General features: G+C 40.0%; 1 protein-coding gene across 3 annotated transcripts in view; it reads right to left on the bottom strand.

Annotated features, from left to right (window-relative positions):
* BCAS3 (BCAS3 microtubule associated cell migration factor) overlaps positions 1–27,702 on the bottom strand; it is a 1,118,574-nt gene that overhangs the window by 288,903 nt on the left and 801,969 nt on the right. The gene's annotated exons all lie outside the window — the stretch shown is intronic.

The raw sequence follows: 27,702 nt of genomic DNA on the forward strand, positions 1-27,702 counted from the left end.
TCTATGTGAGGAAGTGTATATGAATATATATCCTACCATAGAATACAGAGCAACTATATAATAAAGAGCAGGTGTGCCCTTTTATATGATGACTAAACGCTTGTCGTACCAGCTTAGTTGGTAACTGTTACCATTACCGTATTTGTTAAAGGCACTATGAACCTGCTATGTGTGCTTTATGGTAGCTGCAGTGAATGGGACTTTTTCTCTCCACATTGTCCTATTGCCATTATTTTTGACTTCACACCCATCAGGCATCCTATTGGTTTAAAGGTTTTCTTAGGGCTAATTCACACAGCTGTATTTTGCAGCCATGTGCTGTCCATGTATTCCATGCACAGCACATGGCCTGATTATACCCCGTAACACCATTCAGATGGTCATGTGTGGAACAAAAAACTGCATGTCCTATTCTCACCCTTTTTCACGGATGTAATCTGCACTGTCTGTCTAGATCAGACAGCATATAGTTGTGTGTTTGTGTGCTATCTGATGCAACTTGCGCCCAGGCTTCTTAGGCACAACTTGCAAAACGGGAGTGTGAATCTGGCCTTAGGCATATAAAAGGTTCATTTACTTATAAATGAAATGTATCTACTATATAAAGTTGGTTGTTCTTAGTAACGAACAGGAAAAAGTTTTCTCCTTATTTCAACATTTTCTGGATAACAGAGCAATAGTTATCGTTTACTGGTCAAATAAAAGATTTGGAACTCAATATCTTGAAAGGTTCACTATTTAAATTCACACTTGGGAAGGAATGTTAATGCGAAACATGTGATATACATTTTAGTATGAGATATAAAAAGTATTTACAATGTACTCCAAATGTATTTTACTTTTTTGGGTCCTTTTAAAATTATCATAAATGTAGCAGAATGAAACCACTTTGTTCTAAACACCTCTTGAATCTATTTAACTAGCACCAAATTGCATGTAACAGTTGTTTAGGTTTCCAAAAAAATATTAACTAAAATTCAAACTGCTAATGGACATCCATGGCAGTAAAATGTTGCCTGCAAAATCCATTAGTCGTCAAGAGCCCTGTAAGGTTCAGATTTTACAGTAAAACCTGTAAAAAGCAAGGGTCAAGTTTCACCACAGAGACATCAAGGTGTGAAGATCCAAATGGCATAAGACATGAACTTGATCATTTGAACCTACTGAACTCTGCCTCCTCCCTAGCAAGTACTTTAGCATAGGTTTTACAAGGTACCAACCTATCGTGTAACCCAGGCACGTCAAAATCCAAGGGCCAAACTGAGAAATTAGAGCTAAGCAGGAGCCTATTAGTACATACTGTCATGCTTCACTGAAATATGAATTCCATTCTAAAACTTATATTATAACATATCTTCACCTTTTCATGCCATTTTAGTTTACATATAAAACTAAGGTGCAAAAAGGAGTCATTTTTTATGTCATAAATTATTTCTTAGTACTAGTTCAGAATTACGGCCTGCCCAGAGCTGAACTCACAATTCTACTAGTTTCAGAGCTGAAATCTCCCTGCAACCTGACTTGAGGTCTAAACAATGCTTGTTCTCTTGATTCTGGAAAGTGTAGGCTTTTGAGCAAGCAAGAAATTTTGGATGAAGGCATGTGCCCCTGACATAATCCAGCTCTTCTTTCCAGTATGGTCTATTCTTGTCTCTAGGTTTTTCCAATGCCTACAGCAGAAATTACACTTTCAACTACAGTGACTTTCTGCCACTATATTCTGACTGTGTTTCTCAGCTTTGTCTAAAGTAAGAGATATTCATGCTAGTAGCATATTTCCATCTGGAAATCTTTTCACTTGGAAGCAAATTCCACAGAATTCCCAGTTGATCTCGGCACACACTTTTACATCTTGCTTCCCCAATTGAAGCCAGCTAGATTGCTAAGTGTTCTGCAACTGGAAAGATGGAATGTGGGAAAAAGTTCTTTAATTGTGATTAATGGCATTGCCAAATTGAAGGTGCTGGGATCTTTGTCTTGGGATAAAATTCAGTCAATCTAACAACTATTCTCAAGACTTCCTGTCACATAGTTGGTAGAAGTGCTCCAGCTGCAAGGATAGTGTCAATTACATAACTGTCTATGTTTGTTGTTGGCATTGCAAACACACTTTGGAATACTAGTTTCCCTAATGACATAACAAAGACTCACATCGAAATTGGGCATGTAATAAAAGTACACAACAAAACGCATTGTAAAACAATCCAAAGTGTAAATAAACCACCCTGATAGCACGGCACACTGTAGTATCACGTCACGTTAAGAGCCAAGCTAAAGAAAAATCTGTAGCCCCAAATTTGGAATATCACTTGATAAGGCAGAATTACAATATGTTTTCTTTTAACCTCTTAAGGACCAGGCTGTTTTGTACCTTAAGGACCAGACACTTTTTAGGGATTTTACCCATGTGGTGGTTTAACTGCCCTATTTTTTTCCCTTCAGCTATCAAAATTATTTGTGCTGACTTTTTTTCCCGTGACATATAGGGCTATTTTTTAATATGTTTTTTACTGACTTTTTCCCCCAGTTTTATTCGGGGTAGAAAGCTAAAAAAATGATTTTTTAATATTTAAAGTTTTTTTTTCATTAGTATATTTATGCTAAAACAAAGTATGGGAACAGGCTCCTTGTTTTGTTTCGGATGTTTTGATATATAATATGTATGGTTTTAGATTATAGGGTGCATACGGCAACAGTTTTGGTTATTTTCTTTCTTATGTATATATTTTTGTTTCATTCTGTAATTTTGTTTTACTTATTTATGTAACAATTTTTTTTAACTATCTATGTCCCTCATGACGTCATGTAAGACCTCTGGGGGACATTCACAAGGTCTTTTTTTTATTTGACTTTTTTCCACTGTAGCTGGGGCATTTATAGGAAAACATCCCCCTGTAGTGACAATTGTTACTGGCAGAGCTGATCAGGGTCTGCTAGGACCCTGTAGCTCTGCTGCTCCAGAGGATCCCAACAGTCACGTGTCCACCGGCTTGCGTAGTGGAAGAAACACTTCCACTTTTACTCTTTAGTACATAGCGCTCATTGAGCGCTGTGTACTAGTAAAAGGAGAAGGCAGAAGTGGTTAAAAACCACTTCTTCCTCCTCCTTCAGGTTATCAGCTGTGTCTAACAGCTGACAACCTGTCCTGCTTCTGATTTATTGCAGAATCAGGGGCTTTAATTCCCCCCATCGTATTTTTACTAATGGGCGGAATTAAAGCCCAGGACCAAGCGCCGTAAATTTACTATGCTTGATTTGTAATGGGTTAATATATAATTATACATTAAAGGGGACTTGCGGGGGTGTCTGCCATTTGGGACCCTTATTAATCAGCTATTCTCTGTGTTGGTGCATTCGTGCACTGGGACGATTTCCGCAGGAAAAGACAGGTCCGTTCCTATTGTAGTGGCCAGGTTTAGTATTACAGGCCATTCACTACAATGGGAACTTGGCATATAATACCAAGCTTGGTCACTGCAATAGGAATGAGCTGCCTGCTCCTGCAGAAATCTGCTCAATGCACAAGTGATTGGCAAACAGCTACGTAGCAGGCATATCAAATGGCAGATTCCTGCTGATCTATTGATGGTCTGTCCCATGGGAAGGTCATCAATAGGTTACACCTGAACAACACAATATATTAGTAATATGAAATTTATGGAAAATAAATAACTAAGTGAGTGTGGGCTACTAAAACAGGAGACTCCTTAGAAACGTTTTTCTTACCTTCTTATTGGCGGTCTATCTGATAGATGGTTGGTGCAAAACCTAAGGCTCATTTCATACTACTGTCACAGAGATCAGTTCTATTGTATTCACCTCTCCACTGTCCATTATAGTGTTCACCACCAATGGCTATTAACCTTTGGTGGCCACCCCAGGATGTCCATGCTTAATTGCATCTGGTCAACATTGCGACCAACGCAGCTTGAAGAAGTCTCTGATTGGTGTCATACTGACAGGGAAACTACCCTCCAGACCTTGCCTAAATCTCATTCTATCTTTTTGTTACACAGTAAAAGCAGAAGAAGGGGAGGCTTTCTTAGACTCTGCAACTCATGCCTTGATCTTGGTGACATTCATAACACTATTTTGCATGTACAAGTGGCAGATCACAGCAATAGACCATAGTGATTTTTTTACAACACTCTGGCACTCAAGTGCTACATAGACACAAGATTTGGGGAATATGCCTTAAAGTCAACCAATGTACCAAGAGTACTTAGACCACATTCATTCATGTTTCTATAAGATGCATATCCATTTAGCCAAGAAAACAAAAGTGAAAGCAAATAATTTCATTTTGTACATATAAAATATCCGTATCACCCAAATCCTAAATGGTAGATGCAATCCTGCCAGGAATACACATATGGATATTCAGTGGATCCAGCAATGAGTATATTCATTTCAGAAAACTCGAATTGCTACTCCATAAAAGTAAAACATCAGCATGCAAAATACAGAAAGGGAAAGTGCCATCGAATCTGTTTCTAGACTGCTAGGTGTTTCCAGAAACCACAGGGAAGTGTTTATTAAAAAGGACATAAGGTTATGTGCACAGTAATAACCCTTTAATTTCCTCAGAGAATGCAACATGCTGCACTAAATAATACCCCTCTTGTGGTGTCAAAGGGGTTAAGGTGTTGGCCTTACGAACAAAAAGGTTAATTTCTATTCATAACCACTTATGGGATCTTGAGCTTAGCACTTTATGTCCCTGTGCCTCACCTTGTCCATCTGTACTTGGTAGAACATGTAATAATAATCTAATTGTTTCTTTCTGCTTTGCAGACCGGAAGGCCAGGAATGAATGCTCCGGAGAATAATAAGCATAATTGTAAAGTGTTTTGGAAATGAGAAGTGCTCTATAAATACCTTATATTATTACTATATAAAAAGTAAAATAGTAATAACACAAGAAATTCTAATGTTTTAGTGGGCAATTGTTAAAGCACCAGTTCATCATACTCGATTAGAAACATATGAAACATACTTCTTTATTTCCTTTTTCTTTCTATCTGAAGTACAATGTTTTTCTTGGCAGATTCCTTGCATTTGAGTGAATGTATTTAAGAGATTGGGTGTTCAGTGATTGCTGCCTTATTAACGGAGAAGCTGGAGTACGCTTCAGACATTCACACTCTGAAGTACTGATCCAGGCCTTGTGTTGTCTCTAGACCAGCATTTTTTCACTAGAAGGCATTTTCTTTTAACTCACAGTTTGCTAAGTATTGTTGTTGTATGTGAACAAATCAAAATTGATCATTTCAAGCTATGGTATCACTTGTCCAGACCCCTGCCATAAGCCAGGTGTAGGAAGGTGCAAGAGAAACGATGCACCCGTAAGAACAAGTAATGGATATTGGAATGGATAGTGGTCCCCTGGTGCATCATTTTTCTTGAACCTTTTTACATGCAGGCAAGGACACCAGCTATCCCACTGCTATTGCTACCATTTCATTAACTATTATCTGCACCTATCAATAGTAAAAACGTTTAGCAATGAGTGGTGAGCTTCTCACCTGAAACTAGAACACATAAAACATTACTGGTAGGACCAAAGTGTAAAGTCATCTATAAAGTCAACTATATATACACAGGATAGTGGATACCTTTATGATTGGTGGAGGTCCAACCACCGGGACCCCACTGACCCTGAGAATGGTGGCGTTGAACATCCCCACATGAATAGAGTGGAGAGTGTGCGTGCATGTCGCCACTCTATTCATTTCCATGGCAGCACTGGAAATTGCTGAGAACGATTGGTAGTCTCCAACACTGTCAATGAAATGAATGAAGCAGCTGGACACATGTACATCCTATGCTTCATTCATATGGGGATCTCAAAACCCCTGTTCTCGGGATCAGTGTGGTCCCAACGGTTGGTCCCCCATTGATCACAAAGATATACCCTATATTGCCATTTGAAAGAATTTTACTCTAGGTACATTAAACTTTCATACAATATCACATGTCCATGAGACAAGCTTGCATGGCATATCTATATATGTATACTTGTGATGTCATAGAAATGAGCTTTACCCAGGGGTGCATTATTTACATGCACAGCTACCTACAAAATTAGTAAGTGGCTTCTGTTGACATTATGCATTTGTGGCAAAACTTTTTTGTAAACTTGACAACTCTTTTTATGATTTAAAGGCCCAGAAATCATTGATAAGATAGTGAGTATATTCAATGCATTGTTAAAGGTAGATGCCAATTTTATTAAATTACTTACATCTAACTCAACTCCACCTAGAGGTTGTACATATATGCCAGAATGGGCCCATATGTTATAAATGTGACAAAATACTGATTATACATATACATCCACACATATAGGGATATTACAAATGATCTTCCCAATTTGAAACAATCAGAACTCACGTTTCAAAAGCATTCAGATACAACCCCAATTCCAAAAAAGTTAGGACACTGTGTAAAATGCAAGTAAATGTACTAAAGAAAGAATGCAATGATTTGGAAATCTCATATAGCCATATTTTATTCACAATTGAGGATATATCAGAAGTTTAAAGTGAGACATTTTTCCATTTCATTTAAAAAAAAAACTCATTTAGAAATTGATGGCATCAACACAGTAGTTGGGTCAGGGCCATGTCTACCATTGTGTAATATTCTCTCTTCTTTTTACAACGGTCTATAAATGTCTGGGAAGTGTGGAGACTTATTGCTGGAGTTATGGGAGAGGAATGTCGTCCCATTCTTGTCTGATGGAGGATTCTAGCTACCCATTTCTGGGTCTATTTTGCAGAATTTTTCATTTTATAATATGCCAAATGTTTTCTATTGGTGAACGGTCTAGACTGCAGATGGCCAGTTCAGCACCCGGACTTTGCCACCAATTTTGCCTCAGTCCATTTTAAATGAACTATGATTGGTTGTTATGGGCAACAAGGACCATCTTAGTGTTAGACAGTTTTGCTAAATAAAAATTTTTGAGTTTCTGTTTCCATTTATATCAAATTTATGTATCTCAGCATCATTAAACATGAGTTTTGAGTATTTTAAATTGAGTAGATCATTTGTAATAACACACACACACATATATATATATATATATATATATATATATATACACAGTTTTAGGCAACTGTGGAAAAAATGCTGCAAAGTAAAAATTTATTTAAAAAATAGCATCTGATTGACTTTATAAATTTATTCTGCAGTAGGACAATGACCCCAAATATACAGGCAAGGCCAATAACTACTATTGTCTGTGTAAAAAAGAACAAGGTGACCTGTAAGTGGTAATATGGCCCCCACAGAGCCCTGATTTTAACATCATTGAGTCTGTCTGGGATTATATGAAGAGACAGAAGGATTTGAGCAAGTCTACATCCACAGAACATCTGTGGTTAGTACTCAGAGATGTCTGAAAAATTGTCCTTCCGAGTTGCTCTGAAAATTTTGTGCCTAGAAGAATTACATTCCTCTTTTGTTCATTCACTTTGCATTTTGATAATTGACCAAAAAACTATTAGCACTTCTACTTTAGAAAGCATTCTTACTTTGCAGCAATTTTTCCACACTTGCCTAAAACTTTTCTACAGTACTGTATATACACCCACACATGCGGGTATCATAAAGACAGAATCATTTTTTTAAACACCTGACCCATCACATCATAGCTAATCTGCAGCAATGGCAAAAGATAGCCCCAGAAAATAAAGGACTAAACCAGGCAACTCCAAAAGATGAACACAGTTGATCATTGGTTAAAGATTGACTTTCAAGCTGAGCGTGCATAAATGAGCACCAAACACTATAGGATGCCAACCCTATCTAAATATAAATGCTTTACTTCTCGAAATCTCATACCTATGACTTATAGCATAAATCGTCCTTCTTCCAGCATGGTACACTGTTCTGATGAAACGTCTACAGAAGCTCTATTTCTGTCATCGGGAAAGTGCTTTAGCAGACAAGTTTAACAGTTCTTTCTCCTTACAAACTGTGGTTCTTGGAACAAAAACTCATTTTTAAAGAAAAAGCTGGCTTTTTTTCAGCTCAAAGTATTGAACAGACACTTCCACACAGTTTATTTGTGCCAAGTGACCCCCTTCTGGCAACAGGACATGCCATCAACGCAGGCGCCAAGATGTGGTAACAAGCATCAGGATTTCTCTACACTCACCGCCAATGTAGACGCCCAGGTAGGCTGCACAAGTCTTTAGCACCAGGAAATTTGAACACACTGTGCCAAATAATTAAAGAAACATTCACTTATGGTGTTGGAGCAGATGACAGGGAGCTGTGTGACACCCACGGCTAAGGGGAAAAACACTGCAGTACTTTAACAGATGCCATTTTAGTGAATGTAACAATTGTTGTAATAGGCATTGGCATGTTTGTGAGAAGGACTTAGTTGTGAGCACTCCCAAAAGTTCCTCAACACGTTTAGAAAAACCGGCCACAAGACACATAGTATATTCAGTTCAATGAAGAGCTTGTTTGTTCATCTCTTAACATGAACACTGGTGGCAAACTAAGGCTGGGAAGCTGGCACATGTGCCAAGGCAAGCCACGCATAATGCTTTGTTGTATGTGCATAAACGGGCTCTCTCACATAAGCATATTCTAATGTGTGTTACACGCGTAATAAGCAGTACCAATCTTTATACTACTTTGAAATTGTGCCTCACACACAGCGCTCGAAATGCGCATGCAAGAAGGAACGCAGCATGCACCATCTTGGTGCTTATTACGCACGCATAAATGCCAAGATTGTCTATGGGGATTGTTGGCAAACAGCAAATATGCAATGCACTGCGTACTGCTGTGTGCTCCCTGTTTTAAACGCTCGTACGAGAGAACTCTAAGGGCTCTTACCCACTTGTTTTTTTAACGCCGCGATATCGCTGCGTTTTTTAATGCAATTGTCAATGGGACTTTCTAATGTTAAAAACGCATTGCAAGTTTGTGCTTTGCGATTTTTGTGCGATGCGTTTTTTTTTTCCTTCATTAAATTTTTATTGAATTTTTGACAGATTTACATAGCATCAAAACCGAGCACCATTTGGCATGTGATGCATTTTTAACATTAGAAAGTCCCATTGATAATCACGTTAAAAAAACGCAGCGATATCGCAGCGTAAAAAAAACGCGAGCGGGTGTGAGCCCTAAGGCACACAGAAAATGCAACTCGAAATCGCAGCATTTTTGCCACTATTTTGAGCAGTGTTTTTGAACGCTTTGTACAGCGTTTGACAGCGCTTTTCAATGCAGGTCTGAGAAGCCCCATTAAAATCATTAGGAACGCTGTACCACGGTTAGGGCAGCACTCGGGACGCTGTGTTAATCGCGGTAAAAAGCGGTGTGTGAGTGAGTGGCCTAACAGTGAGAAAGTGGAAAAGGGAGCATTAAGACCTCTCTCACAGGTGCCTTTTGCCGCGATTATCATGCTGTTTTGAACACCGCATTAATCGTGGTATAATGCTCTCATTGACATCAATGGTGCCTCGCAGACATGCGTTCGATCGCAGTGCTGGAAGGCGCTTTTCAGCGCTGCAATTTTTTCAAGTGCTGTCTGCTCTACCTTTGGCCATTTAGCGCACCTCATCACCCATCACAATGATGGGGTGCGCTTAAACACGCTGTTGGCCGCAGAGAGCTGCGACTGAAAGCAAAGGTAAGTTCTCGCCAAAGTCCCACGTTTGAAGTCACAGCACTTTGCCGTGTTCATGTGTGAGAGTGGCCTAACCTATAGCAACCACGGAAGAAGGACTAAAAGGAAAAAAAAGAAGTGTGTGATTAGTTCGTAGATACCAGCTTACCAAAAGATTCACCTAGCAAAAACTAATATACATAAAACTTTCATATATGACTGTAATTCATGGAGCTACATGTAGTTACAGCCAGTGTTATACTATGTAGCTAGTAAAAGTAGATGAAAACAATCCGAGGACGTCATAGTGCAATAGTGTTTACTATGAATGCTCTAACACACAACCAGAAGTAAAACTGCTTAACATTTATGCAGCACATCCCCTGTGTATTCTGTGTATTCGTACATTCGGGGCTGTCATAGACCTCACTCTGTGACTAGGTAATGATCATCAGAGCAAGAACAGGATGAGGTTAATCTGGTTAAACACATCACGGATAAATCGAATGAACCGTCAGATTTTGACAGGATTGGCAGACAATCTTATGTGTATGAGGCCTTGCCAACGACAGATTATGGATTTCAAGGAGATAATTGTTTGTTCATACAGGAGAGGGGTCTGGCAATGGCTTAGCCCCCTGCTCTCCACATTGAAATAAACATGCATCTTCAGCTTAGGTTGAGTCATGAGAAAAAGCTGCTATTTGGCAAACAGTTACTTCATGTGCATGGCCAGCTTAATGCTATCTGTAGGTCTCAAGGAGGTGATTGTTACGTGTGCTGCTGGGATCTGTAGTTCTAGGCTTCCTAGCAGCACAGCCCTCACAGGGTTAATTGATTGAGCTGGTTGGATGTGGTACTTCCTGCTAGCCAATCTCCTGGGTCTGTGCTCACATATAAACCCAGCTCCTGGCCAGTCTGTCTGATGTTGAGGGTGAGCAATCATGAATCCTTGTCTATTGCAAGCTTGCTGTGTGATCTGTGTCTTGCTGGTTCATGTCCGTTTGTACATTTAAATTCTGTCAGTTTTGTGTTAGCTTGCTGTATGACCTGCTATCTGTGTCCTGTCCTGTTGCAGCGTGCTGTGTGAACTGTGTCCAGTTCTGCTGGACTCTTGGTTAGTGTAGTGACTAACAGTATAACCAGGAGCCGTGAAGTGGCCTGCTAGCTTCCACGTTTTGTACAAAAGGTCAACTAATACCTGGTATTTATATTCAGCTTCCTATCTGTTACTAGTGGTTGCATTTTGGCTGCTGTATGCTGTGTATTCTGGCTCTGTGTGTCCTGTTCAGTCCCTGTCATGTGGCATGTAAATGTAGCCAGTTTATCGTCCCTGTAGCACAGGGCCAGTTGCCTGATACCCGTGTGCGTACCCTAGTCCTCTCTTTGGTCACAATCGTAACAGTGATGTTGTATCTCAGATACACATTCCTGTATCCACATTACTTGATGTCATCTTCCTTTCAATTGGTACCTTTCCTCGTGTTCTTTTCTTGACAGTTGCCAACATACTATAGCATTTAGTCTATTTGCATTAGGATTTCTATTTTAAAGGGAAACCACAGCACAATGCAGAATCTGATGAGGAAAGTAACAATATTTCCCATGTCAAGTATGATGAGGGAGCCTGCAACAGAGCTCTCCAACAGGCATGTGAACATAGCTTTACATCAATTGTTTGTCCAATGGCATAAATACATGCACAATCATATTGTATTAAATATAACATTATTATTATTTTCTCCTCCAACCCCCTTACCCGTTCCCCCTCAAACCATAAGAAGAGATTCAAGCCTCTAGAAAATAGGTGAAAACTCCCAAACATTTTAATTTCCACAGGCTGGGGCCCGTTCCAAGTTTTCTGAAAGGAGAATGATTTCCTATAACACCTGAGCCAAATAGCTGTTCAGCACACTACTGGTTTATATGCTTCTCTATAAAATCCTTAGCACATTGGTAAATCACAAAATGTCCAAATCTAGTGAGGAACAATTACGGATATGAAAAATGTCTATGATGCAAAAGATCATCATGTTTCTCCCCTGAGAATTAGTACATAAACACCTGTTGAAGGTATAGACATGACGATTTTTGAATAGCCACTAAGATAGTAGCAGAAAAAAACAAACATTTTGCTTAAATGTCACATATGCATAAGATATGTGAGTGGGTACCTTGGCATAGGTATTGATAGGCAGGATGCAGAAATAGCAGTCACAACCAGGCCCTGGTGCATCAGAGGGTCAAAAAGGCCCTCTCACTTATAGGACGATACCAGTATTACAAGCGACCCTCGTAGAGATTTTTCATTGGGGCCCAGGAACTTCAAGCTGTACCTATAGTTGTTTAAGCAACAAGTGTAACAAAAAATAAAAATTTCCTTTTAAGTGAATCTGCCAGATCGAATATGCTGTGCAAACTGCAGGCATCATGTTATAGAGCAGGAAGAGCCAAGCAGACTGATATATAGTTTTATGGGGAAAGGTTCAGTATAACATATTTAATTCATTTATATCTCTGCATATTCTGAGCAAAACCGTCCAATGGGCGGAGCTATTAGTGATTGACAGCTTTCTGTTGACAGCTTTCTGTGTATGTCTGTACATTCAGATTGTTGTCAATCACTGATTGGACTGTTCAGCTCAAAATAAGCAAAGGTTTAAATGAATAAAATACTAGTTATACTGAATCATAGTAACATAGTATGTAAGGCCGAAAAGAGACATATGTCCATCCAGTTCAGCTTATTACCCTCCTAATGTGGATGCAGATGAAGGCAAAAAAAACAGTGAGGTAGAAACCAATTTTCCCCATTTAAAGTAAAAAATCCTTCCTGACTTGAATAAGGCAATCAAAATAATCCCTGGAGCAACAACCCTACTGAAGTTATTAATGATTATAACATATAATTTTGTATCACTCAAGAAAGACGTCCAGGACCCTCATAAACTCTTTTAGCAGATTCACCATAACCACATCCTCAGGCAGAGAGTTCCATAGTCTCACTGCTCTTACAGTAAAGAACCCCCTTTTATGTCAGTGTAGAAACTTTCTCTCCTCTAGACGTAGAGGATGTCCCCTTGTTACTTTCACAGTCCGGGATATAAACAGATCATGGGAGAGATCTCTGTATTGTACCCTGATATATTGATACATGGCTATTAGCTTCTCCCTCTGCCGTCTTTTTTCTAAACTAAATACCAATATTGATAACCTCTCTGGGTATTGTAGTTCACCCATTCCATTTATTGCTTTTAGTTTAGTTTCAGTTTAATCTTTCCCCATAAAACTATATATCAAACTGCCCATCTCTGCCTGCTCTGTAACAACATGCCTGTAGTTGTAACAGCATTTTAAAGTGAACAGATTCCCTTTAAGTCCTACTAACCCTAACCTAACAGACTAATAGTGCATTTTAAGCCCTGCACCATAGAGTCATGGTATCTATGGACCACCGGGTACACTTCCTAATGTTTTTGGATGGCTCATGTAGAAGATTATGCTCAGAAACCCCTTATACTACTTAATTATTCTATGACACATTTTCTTCACTTCAAACAAAGAAATCAAGGTTTGTCACAGCCAAATGCGTAAACGGAATGTTTTATCTGAAAATTGCATATAGTTTTAATCAGGTTTTTATAATGAGCATAAATTATTTTACCTATCCATATAATTTTTCTGAAGTTTTCACATTGGCTGCTAGAACAGTTACAAATTCTTGTTTTTTATAGCTCACTTGACAGCTTTGCTGTGTAGACTGGGACAGAATCAGTAGAGAGCACAGGCATTATAACGACAGTTCTGTTATACTGATGGAGGCCTAGATAGGGCTGGATATTAACAGTATTCACTATGAGTTGTTGACTAATTGGTTACTTTGTAATGTCTGATTTTATTTATTCACGTAGTTTCTGATCTGTAAAGGGCTTTGTTATATGCGGTCACTATATGAAGTTTGTTATGATTTTAAAGATTATATGCACAGGTAATATACTGTATGCATGTCAGCTGCAGTCTGGGCGGAGGGGTGCACTTGATTTCTTTCTGAAGGCTATAATAATTAATGACATTTCTTTGTCAATTATCTCTTATTTATTGCAGTTGCCATAAAGCACGCTCACCCCGCAGTACTGTCTATACAGACAGTACAGGAAGGAAATGCGTGTCTCCAATATAATTTGCTTACAGAAGGTTTTAAGCATAAAATATAAATAGCTACATCATTTTAAAAATACAGTCACATTTCTCTTCTAAAGACTTACTGTACAGATAATCAATGAAACTAAGATTAAACTGTACCCATCAGCCTGATTATGCTGTCCTCTCTGAGGACAGCAAACCTACTGACAGACATGCTGATTTCAGTGGTGCGTCACTTATGGGTATACATTAGTTTTGTACAACTCAAAGTTTATTTGTTGCAGTGTGCTGTCTGGATTGTGTAGTAGAAGTAAGATACAGTATATTCATGATATGCAGGCTCCCGCCACCCGCCGCTGATTGACAGCTTTTGCCTTATGCACAGTAATAGGAGGTTTAAGAGTACTAAGATACTAGATATTATGCCCTTATTATGCCAACAGCTGGCATAACAACCCCTCAGCATCCCACAACTGGGTTACAGAGGGAGAATGCTCTGTCTGTCTAACCACTTAAATGCCACGGTCACTATTGACTGCAGCATCTAAGTGGTTAAATGGTCAGCATCGGATTATTCTGATGCCACCCGATGTATGGAGTGCTCTCAGCTCTTGAACTTGCTGCACATATTTCCTTGCAAAATATGATGTACATGTATGTCACAAAGGGGTTAAACATATACTGTACACTGGAAAATGTATGTATAGTATTAATTACAATGGCTTCAGAAACATCTGGGAAACACAAAAGGTATAAAGTTTTACATTCCCAGAAAAGGTTTTAATTTCCTTGAACTTTTTCTGATCTCTAAACTTGATGAATTCTGAAAAAGTGTGAACAGTTTTCCCTTCACCAGTATTAATCACTAAATGTATTCCCTTCTTTATTTAATTTTCTTCTTTTGATATGCTTTCCTGTAGACATTTTTTGACTTATACGACTGTCCTGATTCTTCCCACGCACCATCTTAAAGACACGGTCAGACAATTTAATATAACAATATATTTAACACATGCAATCTATTTAAAGAGCTCATGGGAATCCTACATTTCGCTGTTCCCTGTTAAATGCTTAATTCCTACTTCATTCCATGGACAGTGGGGAAAGGAATTACTTCTGTAGCCCTAGACTTTTGCGCTAATACTTCCAGATCCAGGCATGAGAACATGTTGTATATATAGGAGAGCAGTGTGGATTTTGTTTTAAACAAGAGTTAACAAAAAATTAATTTATCCAATAAGAACTATAAAAATGTAAGTGCACTCATCTGGCATATATCCAAAATTACAGTAAATTGAAGTGGTTATCTAAGGAGATTTCCCCCCCCCCAAAACTGGCTAAAAGTGCGGTAGTAATGTAAAAGAAGAAATACTCACCTTCCATACTACTCTGTTGCTTTGGTTTAGCATGTGCCCAGTCTTCAATCATATTCACTTCCAGGTGCAAGGAGCCTTTGAGGACATCAATGACAGCAAGGCCCTGTGATTAGCACAGCCAATCACTGGCTTTCCTCAGTGTTGCACTGTCTTTGCTGTTCTCTGGAAAGTGAAGATAAGTGGGGAATAGGCGCATGCAGAAAGAAAGTGATGGAGAAGTGGGGAAGGTGAGTATGTCTTCTTTGATGGTACCTCTGCATGCTGAGCCAGTTTTTGAAAAAAGTTGAGCAGAACCATAAAAATTGAGCAGAACCATAAAGTTTAATAGGTTAAACAAACCACTCTGTTCTCTGCTTGACCTGTTTTTTGTTAATTTTCTTCATGTTTGGAAAGAAGAAACACGAAGTCAACTAAAGGCCATTTGACCCTTTAAAGTCTATGGTTCAGTTCAGGGTTCCGTCTGATTGTCGCTTTAGGTGATTCAGACAGAACTCAGAGATGAAAAGCCACATAGCATACCGAGAACTGCCGTGTGAAAGAAGCCTGAACCAGATCAAGTAAAAGTTTCCCAGAGGGGTAGTTCGAGCTCTTGGTCTGTTGTGCAAAATAATCAACTGCCCCCTTCCCACAACAAATTGGCAGTGCTGTGAAATGCCACTACATACAATATACAAGAACTGACTTAATTCTGTCTTATTTCATTCTGTTCCACAGGAAGCAATTACTAATCTGATGGGAAGACATCAGTTCTGACATATATAAAAAAGTTTAAGACAGGGGCCACCAACTGGACACCAACACGTGTAATGACTGTTCGAGGAAGAGAGCAGCACAAGAGGTGAGTATATCTCCATTGAGGACTCCTATTACAGGGCACTGTGGATGTAACTCTTATGAGGACACTGTGGCTGCACTTATTATGAGACTATACTGTTTTTTTACATGTATACGAGTACATGATAGCAGTCACTGGTGAAGGGGGTAGGGGAGGTGTGGAGAGTTACATCCTTAAATAATAAAGCTGATTCATAACTAGAGCATAAACTACACCAAGATAAGGTGAGATAAAAATTTGAATACTTGAATTACATAGAATGAATGTAGGTTCTACTTATAACCTTACCAGAAACAATTTGCAGCTCCTTGCAGACCGCGCCCTGAAGGGAGGGCAGGGGCAGTTGTACATGCAACACCACTGCTCCATGCATTTTAATGGGACTCCTGTAGATAGCCAAGTTCAAGCTCTGGGCAATCTCTTGCAGCCCCCTGAAGGGAATGCAGCAGCTGTGTGCATGTGCGACCGCTACTGCCTTCACTTCAGGATACGCGGGAGCCCTCTTCTCGGATAAAGGATACATTTTAAACATGTCACAACCCCTTTAAAAAGCACATAGTTCAGAACATAAAAACTAGTAATTAACAGTAGCATATGGACATATTCAATGGGTTTCTTGTAATTAACCAGAATTAAATGTAATTTTTTATGTTTACTGTTCCTTTAAAGAAACTGCTAAAAAATTGCAGATGCTAGTCTGCTGAACTATTTGTGAATGCAAATAAAACTGTTAAGAAAATCAGAAATCTCATTTTTAGAATATAAATAGCAATTTTATAATTTGCCACTCATCATTAGCAACTGTATGGAAATACCTTACGGACAATTTAATGGCCTGCTAAGAATATCAATACAGAGAGAGAGATACACTAAGAACATCAAAAAGCATTTTATTACGTGTAGTATACCAGATAATGCTTCGGAATCAATACATATTAAGGTATTAAGATGCAAATGTCCATAAAATAATCCATGTGTGTAAAATAAAATCTAAAGCACTGGCACCACATCTATCCTTGCTGCTGACTGAGGCTATTTTAACTTACTGATGACTTGATATTGATCTTGGTACATGCTGGAGCACTGGCCACTGATGAATTTTCACACTGATTTCTGCTTCATTTGTGAAAAGTTACTCAAGTAACCAATGTACAAAATGGGCACCTATTGTGGTAACTAAGAACTGACCAAGGAGTATAATGGTCATCTTAATGGCACAAATAACCCACCATTAATTTACCATAGTAGAACTCCCAGTACCCATATGAAGCAGTCATAATAGTGACAGCTCGATCTTTGTAATACTCCCAAAAAAAATTGCCATCTCTTAAAGAGGACAGTGACATGTCTGTTTTTATAAATGCACTATTTTGTCTGGAAAATTGCCATTTGAAACACCAAAAGAAGGGCAGACCCCATTATAGTCCATTTGGTGCTCGGCAATTCCAGTATTGTTCCTGTTCAGCCCCGTGCCAACAACAGAAACATACCGGAACTGGGTATGCAAATGTGAATGGGCCAAGTCCAGCCTCAGTAATCCATGGCCTATTGACAAGGGGAATTGTCAACTTGAGAGCTACATCACCAAATACAGAAACATTATTTCTGCAATTTGGTGGTTGTCATGGAAACTTGTGTCATCTAAATGATGTTTGAGGATTTCTTGTAGCAGAGAGAGATTTGAGAATCCATATTACCAGCACGTTACTGTATACAAATCATCACTCAACTAATGTGGACAATTAGCAGAAGGTCACAGTTATCTATGGTCAGGCAAGGATTCCCATTAAGAAAAAGTTAAAAAATGCACACTTTTCCTAAAGTATTCATTTCATTAATCCGGCACATTCTTCCTGCAGTCAAACAATAATGTGTCCATAAGAAACCACATGTATCTTATCTGAAACAAAAAGGAAAAAAACTAGAATTTTTTTCTGCTCTACCATACTTATCTACCCTTTAAACCAATTTAGCGGGGTTGTCTAGTTGTAAACTATAAAGGACCTATCCTCAGGATAGACCATAAAAAGAATATTGGCAGGCATCTGCCACCCACAACGTGCACCTTTCAGCTGTTCACTGAGCTTCGTTCCCACTGTACTGGCCAGGTTTGGTATTACATACAAACTTCCTATTGAAGTGAATAGGACACAGCTTGCAATACCAAGCCTGGCCATTACAGTGGGAATAGAGCTGTCTGCTTCCTGCAGAAATCAGCTCAGTGCATATGTACACTAGCCTGGTGAACAGCCAAACAATAGGGGCCTAAAGGGCAGACATGTGCCAATCTACTATTGATGGCCTAAGGATAGGCCATATATAGTTTACAACTGGTCAACCCATTTAGACTTCTCTACATACATTTTTGCAGTCTTTCCACTGAAGCTGTATACACATGGGGCAGTTTGAATGCTTTAAAAACTGCACCAGCAAAAGCGCACGTATTTGACACGGCAGTCTTAAAATACCACAACCGACCGTGGTAAAGCAAATGCAGTTTTAGGCCTAGTGTCCACGGCCGTGACAGGCTCCGCAAGCAGAATAACGCAGCGGAGTCCGTGACGGCGCCCCCCCCCCCCCCCCCCCAGAGACCCCATACTTACCTCCGGATCCGCTGCCCGACGTTCCGCATGACGCTCCGGTGGGGAAGCGGTTTTATGCTATCTTCCGCTGTGCTACAGTGGAAGATAGCGGGATGGACGGCTTCCATTGACTGCAATGGAAGCCGTCTGCGCCTATGCCCGTGGCAAATAGAACATGCCGCGGGTGATTACGGGTGATTTCACAGGGCGGAATTCCACGGTGGAATTCCGCACCGTGAGCATGGCGCTATAAGGTTCAATAGAACCTAATAGCTGCATGGCAGAAAATTATTCTCAAGCCTTATAGCTATGTCAAATGTTCAAGGATATACATGTTTAGCAGCACAATATGCAGAAGAAGTAGGTGATAAATAGCTCTATTGTATCCAAAACAACTCTTGTCTAATCTTTAGATTGAGAGGTTTGTATGTGCCAGTGATCATGTACTAATCTGTCATCTCTGTTAAGAGATGTTGTGATCCCACTATGGTCATTTTTATGACCTTTATCCATTAAACTGACACTACAGGTATGAAAAACACAACAACACCGCATCTCCAAAAGCAACCATAATTTACTGCACCTATCTCCGCATTTCTGACGTTGGTGAAATCTGTTAGTGTAAGACATTAGAAGAGCTAAGGCTTACAGAAAACGAGGCTCTGCACGTAAACTGATTACATATGCATCAAGTATACCGGCCTCTAAGTATTTCTGGATTGCAAGGATAAGATACTCTCTTTGCTTATTACTGCTTCTTGATCCAAAGAGATTTAGTCAACTGGTTTCAATTAGATGTTTTTAAGCTAGTAAAACAACATCCATAAAGACATATTTATAGAGAAACTTAAAGTGGAAAATGCCTACGAAGCTGATGAAATCCATGCCCCCTCCCTCTTTGCTTCTATTAAATCTCCTCTTCCCTCTGTTCTTCATTCTCATTGTCATAATCACTCACTTGCCCATCGCATCCAAAAAGTGTTTTGTATCGTGTTTTTTTTCTTCCCAGTTTTATTAATCCTCCTACAGTTAAATCAGATTTACTGGATGTATAATGACAAGCGGGTGGCTTGAGAGTCGTTAGTTTATGGGTGATACAAGTTCAATGTATTCTGCGCTCCTGGGTCACAGTGTCAGAGCAAACATGCACATAAAAGGTAAAATTAAACGTGCAGCAGCGCCAACTGGAAGCCAGTCCATGGTGAAGAATGCAGACTCGTAATAATGGGTGTAGCGTAAACATTACATGCAATAAATAATATAGCTGTGTGCAGTTCTGCCAAACCTCAGCACACAAAAACAAAAGAAACACCAAAAAGATTAAAGCAAATCTGAGAGACGTGACACTTATTTTTGTCTCTAGCCCAGACCTAGAAGGCTTGAGAAGGGTGTTTGGTGCACATGATGCTTCCAGTTCACCAAATGTATGAAGAGTATTCATGAATTCACAGGAAGCCTAATTAATCTTGATAAGATCCATCCGCCCGTTGTTTAAAAATAAAACTGGAAGCATGTGATATGGACCTGCATAAATTATTTATGTAACACTGAGAACATATGTCTGTCATTTAAATTGGAAAGTACTGAAACACATTAATTGTCATTAAAAGGAGCTATCACGCCAAAATCATTTGATACCCATCCACAGGATATATGGTAAACCAAATGATCATTGATTGCTGGGACCATCAGAGATCACAAGAATGGCACAACCTGAGTTCCTCAAGTTAATAGAGCAGCAGTGCAAGTAAATGACCACCATTACATTCACAGTCTACAGAGACAGCCATGCGCAGAGCTCGGTTATCTCCATCAGCCCCAAAAAGTGAATGGATCGGTAGTCATGGTGCGCACCATTCACTAGGGGTGTGCTGTTCTCGTGATTCAAGGAGGTCGCAACCATCATAATCCAAGCAAACAATCACTACTTGTCCTAAGGATACATGCTAAAAGATTTACATGGGAAAACCCCTTTAACCCCTCTATTTTTCACTTGTGGTTTAGGCTCTGTTCACACTACGTTTAATATGTACAAGCGGTGTATAGCCAGGAAAGATTTCTGATGCATACGCTGGACATATCCATAGCATACAATGGGCCAATTATATGTCAGCATACCCCTTTTTCCACTACATAAAAGCATAGTTGACTGTGTGCTTTCTACAACAAGGGAAGCCCACAAACAAACATATTCTGCATGGTATACATTTTCTTTTAATTTACAACGGGCCTGAATGACTGATGTATGCAACTTTAAATTATGTAGTTGCCCTAGATGACCTATGCATTTGTGGTGCTAATAGCATGCGCACGCTCATCTGATTGGTCGGGGTGCCGAGTGACGGACCCCGGCCGATCAACTATTGATGACCTATCCTGAAGATAGGTCATCAGTAGTATTCTTTAAAGGCTGAAGATTTTGATAACCTATAGTAAGGACAAGTTAGAAATATCAGAACAGTATCTTCCAATAGTGATCAGCTGTTTGAAGTGATCTACTGTTCGGGTGAGTGCTTTGGTCACTTCTAGAGATGAGCGAGCACCCAAATGCTCGGGTCCGCGTTATTCAAGTCGAGCATTTTGTAAAATTCGAGAGCTCTACTCGAGTAACAAACCCCATTGACTACAATGGGAGACTCGAGCATTTTTGTTTGTGGAACGCTAGTTCCCGAGCTTTTTTTTTTTTTCTTGGTTCGTGTTCTCTCTCTCCCCTGCCTGCCAGACAAAAAATTTGCCAATGACACGTGCTGCGTCGTGGCGGGGAGGGGCCAAAACAGGCATGTCACAGCGGGGAGGAGCCAAAAACTGGGGCGGGGTCTAACACGATTTTATGCTCGTTCGAGTAACGAGCACCATCGAGTACGCTAATATTCGAACGAGCATCAAGCTCGACAGAGTATATTCGCTCAACCCTAGTCACTTAACTACATACCAGGCACAATGCTGCACATTTTATAGTGGCTGTATCTGGAATAACAGTTCAATCCTATTCACTTCATTGGAACTCAGCTGTTCTTAGGCCATGTGACTGACAAACATGACATTACAAGCCTGAGAAGAAGCAACAATGCTCATCAGCTAATCAACCAGGGTCTCAAATGGCAACCCCCTCCCAATCTGATATTGATGACTTATCCTGAGGATAGGTCATCAATATCTTAGTCCCAGAAAACCCCTTTAACTTTATGATATTTTCTCAGCATATATTAAGGACATCCATGCCAAATGTTGTATAAACAGAACATTACAAGGAAACAACAAGCACCAATGCATAAGTACAATAAATATGCTCAAATGCTGATTCTGCTGCCTAGGCTAATAGAACGTACCCCAATGAAGATAACTGAGCGACAACTTTTGATGACAGATTACACTAGTGATGCAGCTTGGTCTTAAAATACCATAATAAACTATAACCACAGTACATTGTATTTTAGTCTAAGGAATTCACGTCTGTAATCTTCTGTTGTACGTTTAACTTGTCAGTCTAGCCCAGCAGTTCAGCTAGGAAACACAACCACAAATATGATCTGGCACATCAGTTTCTCAGTCATGTGGATGGATGCACGAAAGTTTGTTGGGTCATAAGGGCCTGGGCAAATAAAATCGAAAACTTGGCAGTACTTTAAAGTGTGAAGACTTTAGTATCACTCTATCACAGATATCCTAATTATATTGCTTCATGTGAAGAAGCAAATTATAAGACCAACCCTCAAATGACTTTCACATTACCTTATGATCCAAACAACAAAACAACCAACCCTAGAGAAAAATAAGCAAAAACAGGCAATATAGGACGACAGATGACCTCAATGGAAAAAAAAACGAGATACTTATTTCCATTTCACAAACACCACAATTTACAAGACGGCTGAAATTAACCCTTTTGTTGCCGCAAAGACCACAATGCAGAATAAAGGGATTATGCTGTCCACCACTGAGCTGGCTAATGGAAACTGACAATGTTCAAAGCAGCTGTTTCACTTATAAGGGCCAAAATCCCTTGTCTTCAGTGTGCAGACCACAAGTTACAGTGTGAAATCATCCAGTGGTTATATAAAATAACATTCGTTGAACTCATTAAATCAGACTACAAATGTAACTTTTAGCAGCATTTCTTTAGATTTTTTCCCCAGGTTTAAACAAAAGAAACAATTAGAGGATATTATATACAACTGTGATGCACGATTCCCAATGGCTGACTGTTTTAGCTTTGGCAGCATTTCTTGACACCTCTTCCCTGAAATATATTTGTGATGTTGTAAGTTGTTACATATGTTTTACAGATCCTAGGAACAGATATTTTATCCATCCAAACAAAGGTAAATGTAACCCAAGACATTATTCACAATAAACGGTTCCATCTTTGGCACACCTTTCCTTCATCCAAGGGAATTGGAAAATCTTGGCATGATTAAACATGTCATTAACATTCATTCTGATATATCCAAGAAGCTGGACAACAGTAAGACCAAAAGGACTGTGCCTAGACCGGGTATGTGAATCACATGATGCACTAACAGTTTTGCATTAAAATGATCAATGTTATAAAACCATCTGCAAAGCTACAAGTGTGTCTAAGTAGATTGCGCTGCTAAAGACCATTTAGACACAACGATTATCGCTCAAAATTCACTCAAAAGCCATCTTTTGAGGCATAATCGTTGCATGTAAATATGCCCATCTTTCAGTTTTCTGCCAAACAATGCATTTCAGTTTGGCTTGAAATCCATCATTCCACAGAACAGCTGATAAGAAGGACCGTACGCTGCCCGGGGACCGCTAATAACAGCTGATTAAATTGTCTCAGCTGTCAGCCCCACCGGCAGAACAAAAAAGACAATTAAGGCTGCCTGTTCACGGGCGGGTTTTCATTGTGTTCCCCATGGCGATAGTCCGGACGCGGGAAACACAGTGAAAGCTCTCTATAGCTTTGCTCCTGTCCATAAGCAGAGAATTATTGCGATTCTCCGCTCGCGGTCGGCAAATCACAGCATGCTGCGATTCGCTGTGATTCTCCGCGGTCAGCCTGTCTGTCAGATAGGCTGACAGCGGAGATCCGTCTGCCGGCTCAAGCTCCCGGGCGGCGGTATCCCGCGGTGGAGATCTGCCACAGGATACTGCTACGGCCGTGGACAGCCTTATTCAGAGAACAGCGGGTGGTCCTCTGAATAAATTCAGTTTCAGACAGCTCACAGGCTACTAATTGGTACTAATAGGCATTAGTACCAATTAGTACATTATGCAAAATGATCGCGCAAAAGCCATCTTTTGAGCGATCCTCTTTGTGTCTAAATGCACCTTTAGAAAGAAAGAAATGTGAATGGGCACCCACCAGATTTAGCCATAACCACCTGTTGTATTTGTTAGATATAGCCCAAATACAAAAAAAAAACCTAACTAATATGACTTTCACAAAGGTTCCAGATTTCAGAACATTTTGGCTGTGTTCACATGCAGCAGATTTGGTGTGGGTTTTCAGCTGCGGAAAATCAGTACCAAAATCTGCATCAATGTCCGTATCAAAATAACTTCTAGTGATGGGGATCTGCAACAGACGTCATCCCTTCAAATGAAAGGGTTAAATCTGCTGCAGATCTGTGTCAAAATCCGCACCAAAATCTGCCATCTGCGAATGCACTCTTAAGCTATTTTTTGAATAAAAATAAATATACTGTAACTGACACTTGATTAAAGAGAGAGAATAATTTGGTGTAGAATCGATTTTTTGCTGTTAGGAAGTAAGGTAATTGGACAACTTGAATTTTCTAGCTAAAACATTTAAAAGCAGCATAATAACTGCTCAGGTAGGTCTAAGAAAACATAATTTCCCAAATATAAGAGGACACATATGGGCAATTTTGACCATTTTGAGGGAAATTGCATACATTTTATATCATATACGTTTCAATGGGTTAATTTTAGGGATGAGCGAGTATACTCGCTAAGGCACTACTCGCTTGAGTAATGTGCCTTAGCCGAGTATCTCCCCACTCGTCCCTAAAGATTCGGGGGCCGCCGCAGCTGACAGGTGAGTTGCGGCAGGGAGCGGGGGAGAGTGGGCGGGAGAGAGGGAGAGAGAGATCTCCCCTCCGTTCCTCCCTGCTCTCCCCCGCAGCTCCCCGCCCCGCGGCGGCACCCGAATCTTTTGGGACGAGCGGGGAGATACTCGGCTAAGGCACATTACTCGAGCGAGTAGTGCCTTAGCAAGTATACTCGCTCATCCCTAGTTAATTTATTTCTAAAATTGTATAATATTTTTTCACCTTTACTTATGTTGTATACAGCTTGATGTAGATACCTAACATAAAAAAATCAGGGGCTAAAGTATAATTGTGATATAACTATCCACACAGCCTTTGCTTCTAGTGAAGAAGGTTGAAACTGACACTGCACAAATTTCAATTCAAGTGTTTAGAATAAAACTGAGTAAATCAGTAGGAAATGTAACTTAAAATAAAGCCTAAACACTTCAAAACAAGATATTTTGGAAACCACTGTAAATTTGCCATCATATTTAATAGCAGTTGAAAACCAGGAAAGCTCTAAATCAAGTTTGAGAGAAAACTCCTGCAGCTACAGAAATATTTTTCAAAGATTTAGCCACACAAGTCTAGCTGAGAACATGATACGGAGCAGCATGAGTTCTTTAAGTCTACAAAATGTATGTGACAAGAACAGTAATTCCTATAAGTATTATAACTCTAGTCATCTACAGGATCCTGGGAAAGAATAAACCTCACTCTCCCAAACCATCCATTCGCCAAATAATACGATAATGGCATGCGCTCTTTACCACTAGACGGCTTAGGGGGAATTGAACTCTGATCTTCTAGACCACGCAGACATGTTTTACTTTATTTTCTAGCATATGTACCTATACATATGTAAATATTTGCAATAGCTTCATTCATCTATAAATTACTTGCTAAATTGGGAATTTCATTTTCTAAACCAGTGTTCCCAACTCCAGTCCTCAGGCACCCCCAACAGGTCATGTTTTCAGGATTTCCTCAGTGTTGCACAGGTGATGTAATTATTGTCGGTGCCTCAGACATTGCCACAGGTGTTCTTACCATAGGATATCCTGACAACATGACCTGTTGGGGTCCCCAAGGACTGGAGTTGGGGACCCCTGTTCTAAATCATAAGTTCAGCCACACATTGATTGTATTAGCTATTACACAACATCACGCTCTATATTGTGCAAAGTGACAATATCACAAAGCAATCAAATACTGAAGCTGAATAATTATTCACACTATAGCCCACAGAAGAGGTCTTCACCCTATCTAGCTTGTGTGCCATTCTCTCAATCAACAGGTAGTGTTGAGCCTCACTGTATGTTAAAAGGTACCAAAGATATCCTCTTCAATGTGTTACCCACCAATCATATGGTTATTATTCCAGTGCCACAAGTCAGTAAGTGTAGGATATCCATAGTGCCAGTAATCTACAATAGTATACAATCTGCAGCCGTGGGATTGCAGGGCAGCAACATGCTTGTGGGATCAAAAGTCACATTTTGGGGAACACTGTCTTACAGAATCAGCTAAAAGAGCATAAGCTTTCAATTCAGCTTTCCATATTTTAGTTTCCATGAGATTTGAGAGGAGTGGGACTTCCTTATCCTCTAATCTGCATCCAGGTATGATTTGTTTTTTTTTAACTGGACAGTTAACCCCAGTATTCTAAAATACAATATCAGAGGAAAGGTTATGCTCCTTATTTCCCTACAGTGTGCATAAGCAGTCTAAATATTAAAGGGGTTGTCCCGCGCGAAACGTTTTTTGTTTTTTTTCAATAGCCCCCCCCCCGTTCGGCGCGAGACAAACCCGATGCAGGGGTTTAAAAAAACAACCGGATAGTACTTACCCGAATCCCCGCGCTCCGGTGACTTCTTACTTACCTTGCGAAGATGGCCGCCGGGATCTTCACCCACGGTGGACCGCAGGTCTTCTCCCATGGTGCACCGTGGGCTCTGTGCGTTCCATTGCTGATTCCAGCCTCCTGATTGGCTGGAATCGGCACACGTGATGGGGCAGAGCTACGAGGAGCAGCTCTCCGGCACGAGCGGCCCCATTCAGAAGGGAGTAGACCGGACTGCGCAAGCGCGTCTAATCGGGAGATTAGACGCCGAAATTAGACGGCAGCATGGAAACGAGGACGCTAGCAACGGAGCAGGTAAGTGAATAACTTCTGTTTGGCTCATATTTAATGCACGATGTATATTACAAAGTGCATTAATATGGCCATACAGAAGTGCTGAACCCCACTTGCTTTCGCGGGACAACCCCTTTAAGGCTTTTCAAAGTTATGAAACTACTCGTAGATTTATTGCAGCAAAAGTTTAGAGTTGGGATGCTCTGATTCAAATATACAAGTCACTTGTAAAAACAATAGAATATGCAACTTCAGGCATTCAATTAGTCTTCCTAAAGAAAGACAACCATAACATTAAACTGTTCTGCCCAATATTGTGCAGATCCCCCTACATGCCACCAGGAACTCTGAAGGTGTCCTCTGGTATCTGGCACCAAAACTTTAGCTGCACATTCTTTAAAGAGTCATAGAAGTTATGGCCTTCCATGGGATGGACTTGTTCGAATTAGGCTGCACTACTTGTTCTGTTAAAAACTGAAACCTAGGGGAACAAAAGCAAACTGAAAGCTTTGCATTTACTTTCCATCTTTAAAAAAAATCATTCAAATTAATGGGGAAAAAAGGAAATGTTTATTTTTGTTTTATTAATGTTTCTCTGCTCCAAAAATGGAACAGAGAGATGGAGTTGTAAGTGACCACCATAACTGAAGTGTGAAAGTAATAGTGTAATAATACATCATATTTTAACATTAGAAACCATTCAAAGTGACAAAAAGACAGTAAAAGAGATATATAAACACTTAGGCCTCCTTCCCACGAACGGATTTCCGCCGCGTAATTCGCGGCGAAAATCCGCTGCGTTGCACGCAGCTATTAGGTTCTATTGAACCTAATAGCTCCATGCTCACGATGCGTAATTCCACCGCGGAATTACGCACCGCGATTTCTCCCGTCCTCACCCGCAGCATGCTCTATTTTCTGCGGGTGAGGACGGGCTGTACGCACTGACGGCTTCCATTGCAGTCAATG

Source organism: Eleutherodactylus coqui, chromosome 1, assembly GCF_035609145.1.
Source record: "Eleutherodactylus coqui strain aEleCoq1 chromosome 1, aEleCoq1.hap1, whole genome shotgun sequence".
Taxonomy (NCBI): Eukaryota; Metazoa; Chordata; class Amphibia; order Anura; family Eleutherodactylidae; genus Eleutherodactylus; species Eleutherodactylus coqui.